The sequence below is a fragment of the Schistocerca serialis genome, chromosome 5 (genome assembly GCF_023864345.2).
Source record: "Schistocerca serialis cubense isolate TAMUIC-IGC-003099 chromosome 5, iqSchSeri2.2, whole genome shotgun sequence".
Lineage (NCBI taxonomy): Eukaryota > Metazoa > Arthropoda > Insecta > Orthoptera > Acrididae > Schistocerca > Schistocerca serialis.
In genome coordinates this window covers 519008631-519016304 of record NC_064642.1, presented here as the reverse complement: position 1 = coordinate 519016304, position 7674 = coordinate 519008631, and the positions used below count along the sequence as shown (strand labels likewise).

Genomic DNA, 7674 nt, shown 5'->3' with positions numbered 1-7674 from the left:
TTGCAGTTCGTAGCTGATGTAAGACGAATACTTTTGTTATTCCTTAAAATATTGTATATGAAGCCAATTAGTTACGTTTCTTGCAAGAACTGTGTGCTAAACCGCATTTTATCGTTTCGAGCGAAAAAAGACAGAGTCGCTTTGTAGTCGATAAATTCCATGACGCATTGGTATACAACAACGATAGTGGTAACTAGCAGTAGATTACTGTTTATGCAGCTATATATCTTTCTTGAAAAACCTCTAGACAAATTAGGCCCAAAAATTTAAAACAAATATTGTTTAGTTCCAAGAAAACCTGTAATCGATATAGTAAAATCTGCAAAGATGGGAGAACATGCGAGTAAGTTGCGCTGTTATTTCTGAAATCTCTTCTTACTGTTTTCAGAAACTATTTCATTGTTAATGTAGTTCAGATTCCTCCCAGAACTAATGGTGTGTGTCACCCTCTTTACAAAGGAATATATCTACAGCATTTTTCAGAAAATTATCGGACAATATAATTTCCAGTGGTTCTCTGTTACTTCAAGTTATCAGCGAACGGTATTGTTAAACTTCAGTTATCTGTTTATTATCAGTTTGCGTCACTATGTTTTATGAATTTGATCACGTATGTCTGGTACGCAGCACAATAGAGAACAACGGCCACAATAGTTTTTTCCTTCATCACACTTCTGTCTAAATAAAACTAGTCATCGCTGTTAAGTGCCTGATTGCATCCATTTTTGTTATCAACTGTGCCTTGTGTAAGGAAAATGTTTGTTTTTGTCATCCAATAGACACATCGCACTGAAATGACGACTGCAGGGAAAAACTAGGAACTGTTTCATTGTTAGTAAAACGTGCACTGAAGAAAACTAATCACAAGAAATATTCTACAGAAATTGTTACAAAATATTTCGTGTCAACTATGTAAAGTACCGAATGATAGAAGTCGTCTGTAACGTAACACAAGCTGCTTTGATTATCCTTCCTTTACTAATCACTTGTGTAACAATTACGTTTGCAACAGTTTAGCTGTGGATATGAACTGCAACTATTGAAAAAATTGATGATCTGAGGAATTTTTAGTTTAAATTGACTGCTTAAAATTTGCGTGTGTGCATTATGGACTTCGCTCTACGCGGCGCTACGTTCTCCTGTCACGGCTGCGTCTGCGTATTCACCGGTTCGTGCGCTAGGCAGGACGGGCTGTACAAACAACTGTCATAAGCCACTCTCAGTGTAGCAAAAATGATTAACTACGTAACTTTAACATTTTTGTTTTAAATACGTGCAGTGCACCTTAGCAGCTAAAAAGTTACAGTGCATTTCTTTCGGAATATTCTTCCCGCGTGAAAAATATCGTGTTAGATTTCGACAAGCCGGACTTGGCTGTTCCCTTGTTAAATGCCGTCTAGTGGCGTTGGTAGGGGGTTTGCCCGTTCCGTAAAGCAGAATAGGCAGCAGTTTGTTGCAAATTTGATGACAGAGTACGGTGCTACTGTAGGCATAAGTGTTTTGGAAAACATCGCTCTACTCACATTGTGTCAGGTTTATATACAGTGTACTGTATTGTATTGGTATGTTAACCGGGGCCCTTGAAACGACGGAGAGGCTTCGCCCCCGCCGCAGCTGCAGTGGTCCACAACCCCACGACGACTGCGGCAGTCCACTTCACCCCGCCTCCGCCCCACACCGAACCGCTCTTTCAGGATTATTGTGCGGTTCGGCCCCCGGTGCACCCCCCCAGGGAACGTCTCACACCAGACGAGTGTAACCCCTATGTTTGCGTGATAGAGTAATGTTGGTGTACGCGTACGTAGAGGTACTTGTTTGCGCAGCATTTGCCGACATACTGTAGCTGAGTCGCAATAAGGAAAACCAGCCCACATTCGCCAAGGCAGATGGAAAACCGCATAAAAACCATCCACAGACTGACCGGCTCACCGGACCTCGACACAAGTCCACCGAGCGGATTCGTGCCGGGGACCAGACGCTGCTTCTCAGACGGAAAGCCGTGCGTTAGATCGCGCGGCTAACCGGGCGGGCTGTATACGGGGTGATTCATGAAGATATACAAATATTTTAATATGCTATTCTACTAGTAAAACTAAAGAAAAAAGTTGATTTAAACATAGGTCCGCAAATGCTTACTTACGGAGTTCGGCTAATAAAAGATTTTTCCTGAAATTTAGCAACTTCACTAATATGAAGCAATCGAAAAACTGTACGAGGTTAAAGAAAATCACGATTTCCATTTATTTTGTTGTTATTGGTCTGGTGAATCTAATAAAACATGTCCCAGACGTGTATCTGCAGTAGTTTTCCAGAACAGCCAGACATAAATTTCTTTTCTCCCAATTCTACTCAGCACCTCTTCATTATTCCCGTGATCCACCCATCTAAACTTAGGAATTTTTCTGTAGCACTACATTCCAAAAGATTTTATTCTCTTCTTATTATCGTCCATGTTTCACGTCCATAGACGGCTACACTCCATACAAATACTTTCAGAAATGACCTCCTGACATTTAAATCTATATTCGGTATCAACAAAGCAAAACCTATCTACTACTTTAAGTGTCTCATTTCCTAATCTACTTCCCTCATAATCACCTGATTTAATTCGACAGCATTCCATTATCTTCGTTTTGCTTTTGTTGGCATTCACCTTATATCCTCCTTTAAAGATACTGTCCAGTCCGTTCAACTGCTCTTCCAAGTCTTTTGTTATCTCTGGCAGAATTACAATGTCATCGGCGAACCTCAAGGTTTTTCTTTCTTCTCCCTGAACTTTAATTTTTACTGTAAACTTTTCTTTTGTTTCCCGTACTGCTTGATCAATGTACGGTTGGAATAACATCGGGAACAGGCTAAAACTCCGTTCCTTTTCTACCACTGCTTTCCTTTCATGCCCCTCTATTCTTACAACTGCCGTCTGGTTCCTGTATGGGATGTAAATACCCTTTCGCTCCTGTATTTTACCCCTGCTACCTTCACAATTTCAAAGAGAGAATTGTGAACCACCACAAGATTATTGTGGACCACCTTGATGTTTTCCCCGTCTGCCATGGCATCTTCCAGGAGGATCACTACACGTGTGACAAGACCAGACTTACGCTACAATGGTCTGAGGAAGATGATAGTGAACTTTTTTTGTTATGTGTTACCCACGACAATCGTTTGATTTGAAGTTATAGGACACAACGCTATCGGGCACCAACTCCACACCAACAAATCACCGGCCCGTAATTTGACCTGTCCGTAAACATAGGGTGACGTATACCGCCAGAAACCTGCTAAGGATTTCTTGAATCCATAGCACGCAGAAGCGCTGGTGTTATGCACTCTAGTGATGGACCAACACGCTATTAAGCAGGTGGCCATAATGTTTTGGCTCATCAGTATAAGACTGCAAGCGTGTCTTGCAACACCATAGAGATTACAATGCCTTTCATTACATGTCCACTGATGGAATTTTCTGCAGTGGTAATCTACGTTGTTCAATTATAAAACAGCTTCGGATCTGTTCGGAAAATGTGCTTCTGTATGTTTTATTAACAGACACTGTAACATCTCATCTGTCGCCGTTTGTTCCAGTGGACAGTATACTGGCCTTCAATGCAAGAATATATTTAGGAGAGTTGTTTTGTCGAGTTATCCATGAATTATTCCATTCTGTTGCAAAGATCTAGGTTATTTGAATAGCGTCTGTAACTGTGGAACTGAGAGCGCTTATACATATGACTGTAGCTTACTTGTTTCGTATAGATTTGGGTTTTTCAAATCTACACGATGCACCATAAAGGAATTGTCCGGGTTGGCCGGCAGTCTGTAGATGCGATATACTGCACATCCAAAAAATTTCAGAAACGTTTGATGATTTATTAAAGAGAAAGAACCTCAAAAACTAAACAATTTAATAACGCGTTAGTCCACCTGTGGCCCTATGTAGGCCGTTATTCGGCTTGGCACTGACTGATGAGTTGTTAGATGTCCTCCTGGGGAATATCGTGCCAAATGACGACTAAAGGGGTGATCAGTAATAGGGGCTCATCGGTGAAGACACTTCTGCTCCAGTCAATGAACTTCCAGGCTGAAACGTGTCCGGAGACGCATCGGGCAGCAATTGTATATCAACCTGACTGTCGCCAGCCATACCGTCCACCAGCCAGGAGTAGCGGTCATATCGTTTCATAAAAGGACCCCTTTGGTTGTCATCCGCAGCACCCTTACAGCACAGCGGTAGATGGACGATATTCTACGTTCAGTTTTGTTGCCCTTCGTGGCAAGCCATCCTTGGCTTGCAATTTAGCAAGATAATGCTCACGTTCGCATCTTACCTTGGCCCGACTGAGAACCTTTGGAGTATTATGGGCTGGACCACGATCTGATCCTGCAGTCGGACAAAATTTCTCACGACATCCTTCAGTAGGACATCCAACAACTCATTATTCAATGCCAAGCCGAATAACTGCTTGCATAAGGGCCAGAGGTGGATTACCAATTTATTAACTTACATAATTTGGGAAGCTGTTTCTCTTGAACAAATGATCCAATTTTTCTGCAATTGTAATCATTTGTTTATTTTTACATGTACATTTCATCTACCAGTTTCCGTCCACTTTGTGTAATTCCTTCGTGGTGCGTCTTTTTTTCTTCTCTAAGAGTCTATGTGTAGACTTTCAGTCTGATTTAAAACAATGCAGGAGGTTCCACTATCAGGTACAGCACCTCTTATTCGATTTACGAACAATGTGAAGAAGTATTAAGAACCTCGGGCACCATACGTACCATAAGAGGCGATACTCTGGTACTCCTCACAAACGCAGAAAACATTTTAAAAGTGGTAGACGAGGTACTGGCGAAATTAGAGATGTGAGGACGGGGCGTGAGTCGTGCTTGGGTAGCTCAGTTGGTAGAGCACTTGCCCGCGAAAGGCAAAGGTCCCGAGTTCGAGTCTCGGTCCAGGAAGTTTCATTTGAAAAGTGCTTGGAATGTTTCTAGGAAACGGAAATCGACTTTCTTTCAAAATTCTGTGTATGAGGCTCCAGATCCCTACCTATGTACGAGTACTTTTGCGATGACCAAGCGTGCAGGTACAACTGTAGAATTATAAATCCGAATTTCTGACCTTTCATGAGCTGCTCCCACCTCACGAGCATCCCAGGCGCTTGAATAGCAATCAAGAAAGCAACACTAAGGCTCTCCGCAAAATTCTCCCAATAAACGAATCATACTAAGCAGGATTCTAGTGTCACTTTACCTCCTACGTGTAATAATGACATGACTGTCTCAATTACTGTATCAGTTACAGAATAAACGATTCTTGCCGAAATATTCGTCCACTATTTCACATTTGTAACAGCATTATTCTCAGTCAGAGGCAGCAGCAGCAGCTTGTGATTAGTAGTAAGCAGCTAACTCCTTCGTTCCCTAGGGGGAGAGTATCTACCTAATAGGACGCGCTCTGCATGGCTGATCGAGGAATACCTTTCAGGTATGGTTGGTTGGAGGGAAATCAAATAACGCGTGCAGACCCTGATCAGAGATGGACATCTGCACTGGCCGTCTACCGCACGTAAGAGGTGATCGCCATCAAGCAGAAGGCAACGTAAATGCACCGAATGTTACATTTGCATCCTTGTTTATTTGTTGTGTTACAGCGGCTGAAGTACATTAAGATAGACGTGAGGAGCTACAAATAGGTGGATTAGAACAATATAAGGAAACAAATGAGTTCTATTTGAAAATAAGTAGCAGCTACAGTAAATACATGAAATGAGTATTAATCTAAAGTAAAAGTAAATGGTGAGAATAATGATAATTTTTTTTAAAATTCCGATTTTGGCCGTCTAGGGACCGCGTTAAACAACTATTTTTCAATGTACATTTCTCCTATTGCGCTCCTCCTCTTTTCTCTTCTGCCAATATGTCTTCATCCTGTCTCTGTGCTGCTCCCTTCGGTCTTCTGTCCACACTGTTCCTCCAGTTCTTCTCTTCTTCACTTCAAATCCTTCAAAATGTTGAATTTTGTCTCTCATTAAGTCTCTGTTGGTTATATCATCTCCTCCTATACCCATTTCCTCTAAGTCTGCTTTGACTTCTTTGAACCAGGTAATTTGGGTTCTGGGGTTCTTGTCAAAAAACATGAATATTTTCTTTGTCAGCCTTTCATCATTCATTCTTTTCAAATGGGCGTAAAAGCTTACTCTTCTCTTCCTCATAGTATCTCCCACTTTCTCAATTTTGTCATACACTTCTCTATTACTTCTAAGCTTCCAAGTCCCATTCTCAAACCTCAGCCCAAGTACTCTTCTAATGATTTTTCTCTCCTTTTTTGCTATAGCTTCCATTTCCTTGTTAGTGTTCATTGCTAAACATTCAGATGCATACAGACACTCTGGCTTAATCACAGTGTTGTAGTGCCTTTTTTTTTGCTTTAATTGATACTGACTTCTTGTTGTACACATTCTTTGTTAGCTGGAATGCCATTTCCATTTTTCTTGTTCTTGTTTTATTTCCTTCTTTATCTGAAGCATTGGGCTGGATGATTTCCCCTAAATATTTGAAATTAGAAACCTCCTTTATCTGGCCATACTTTGTAATCATATTGTTCGGTGCCTCTTTTACATTGGTTAGGTACTCTGTCTTTTCAAAGGAGATTTTCAGTCCTGCTTTTTCTGCTATTTCATTCAGAATATTGATCTGTTTGACTGCTTCTTCCAAACTTCCTGCCAGAATCGCTAAGTCATCAGCAAAAGCGAGGCAATCTACTTCTAATCCATCCTTTATTCTTCCTAATCTGATTTTTTGTATTCCTTCTTCAGTCGTTTTCTTCCTCCACTCTCTAATAACTTTTTCTAACACACAGTTGAATAGGGTAGGTGACAACCCATCTCCTTGTCTTAATCCTGTTCTGATTTTGAATGGTCTGGATACCTCACCACGGAACTTTACTTTTGCATAGGTATCCGTAAGTGTTTCTTTGACGATTGCGACTGTTTTCTTGTCTGCTCCAAACTCACTAAGGATGTTAACCAAGGTTGTTCTGTCAACGGAGTCGTACGCCTTCTTGAAGTCAACAAACGTGATAAAGATGTCTTTTCCTCTTAATCGTCTATATTTAATAATTAACTTTAAGTTTAAAATTTGCTCCACACAAGATCTTCCCTTCCTAAAGCCTGCTTGGTATTCACCAATTTCTTGATCAAGTTGTTTCTCCAATCTGTTTTGTAGGGCCTTAGATAGAATTTTATACGTTACCGGAAGTAAAGATATCCCTCAGTAGTTATTTGTATCGTTTTATCCCCTTTCTTGAAGATGGGGTGGATTAATGCTGTTTTCCATTCTTCCCGTATACGTTCCATTCTCCAAATCTCATTGATTATTCCCAGTAGTTTTTCTTGAGTTGTATTATCCACACTTTTCCACATTTCTGCAGTTATCATGTCTTCCCCTGGTGCTTTATTGTTCTTAAGGTTTTTAATGATTTCTCTGATTTCTATGAGGCATGGGGGTTCAGAATTATTGTTTACTGTGTTTGGGGTGTTGACTGGTAATTTTTCAATAGGTTCCTGACAGTTGAGGAGTTGTTCAAAATATTTTGCTAATATTTCACAATTTTCTTCATTATTCATTGCCAGTTTTCCACTGGTATCTTTAAAACACAGATTTGGTGCTACATATTTT

At 40.6% G+C, this 7674-nt stretch overlaps 1 non-coding gene across 1 annotated transcript; it reads left to right on the top strand.

The window, feature by feature from the left end:
* The first annotated feature begins 4882 nt into the window (after nt 1-4882).
* On the top strand, nt 4883-4956 carry Trnas-cga (transfer RNA serine (anticodon CGA)). Its single transcript has one exon. It is a non-coding gene; the product is annotated as a tRNA-Ser (tRNA).
* Nucleotides 4957-7674: the final 2718 nt, after the last annotated feature.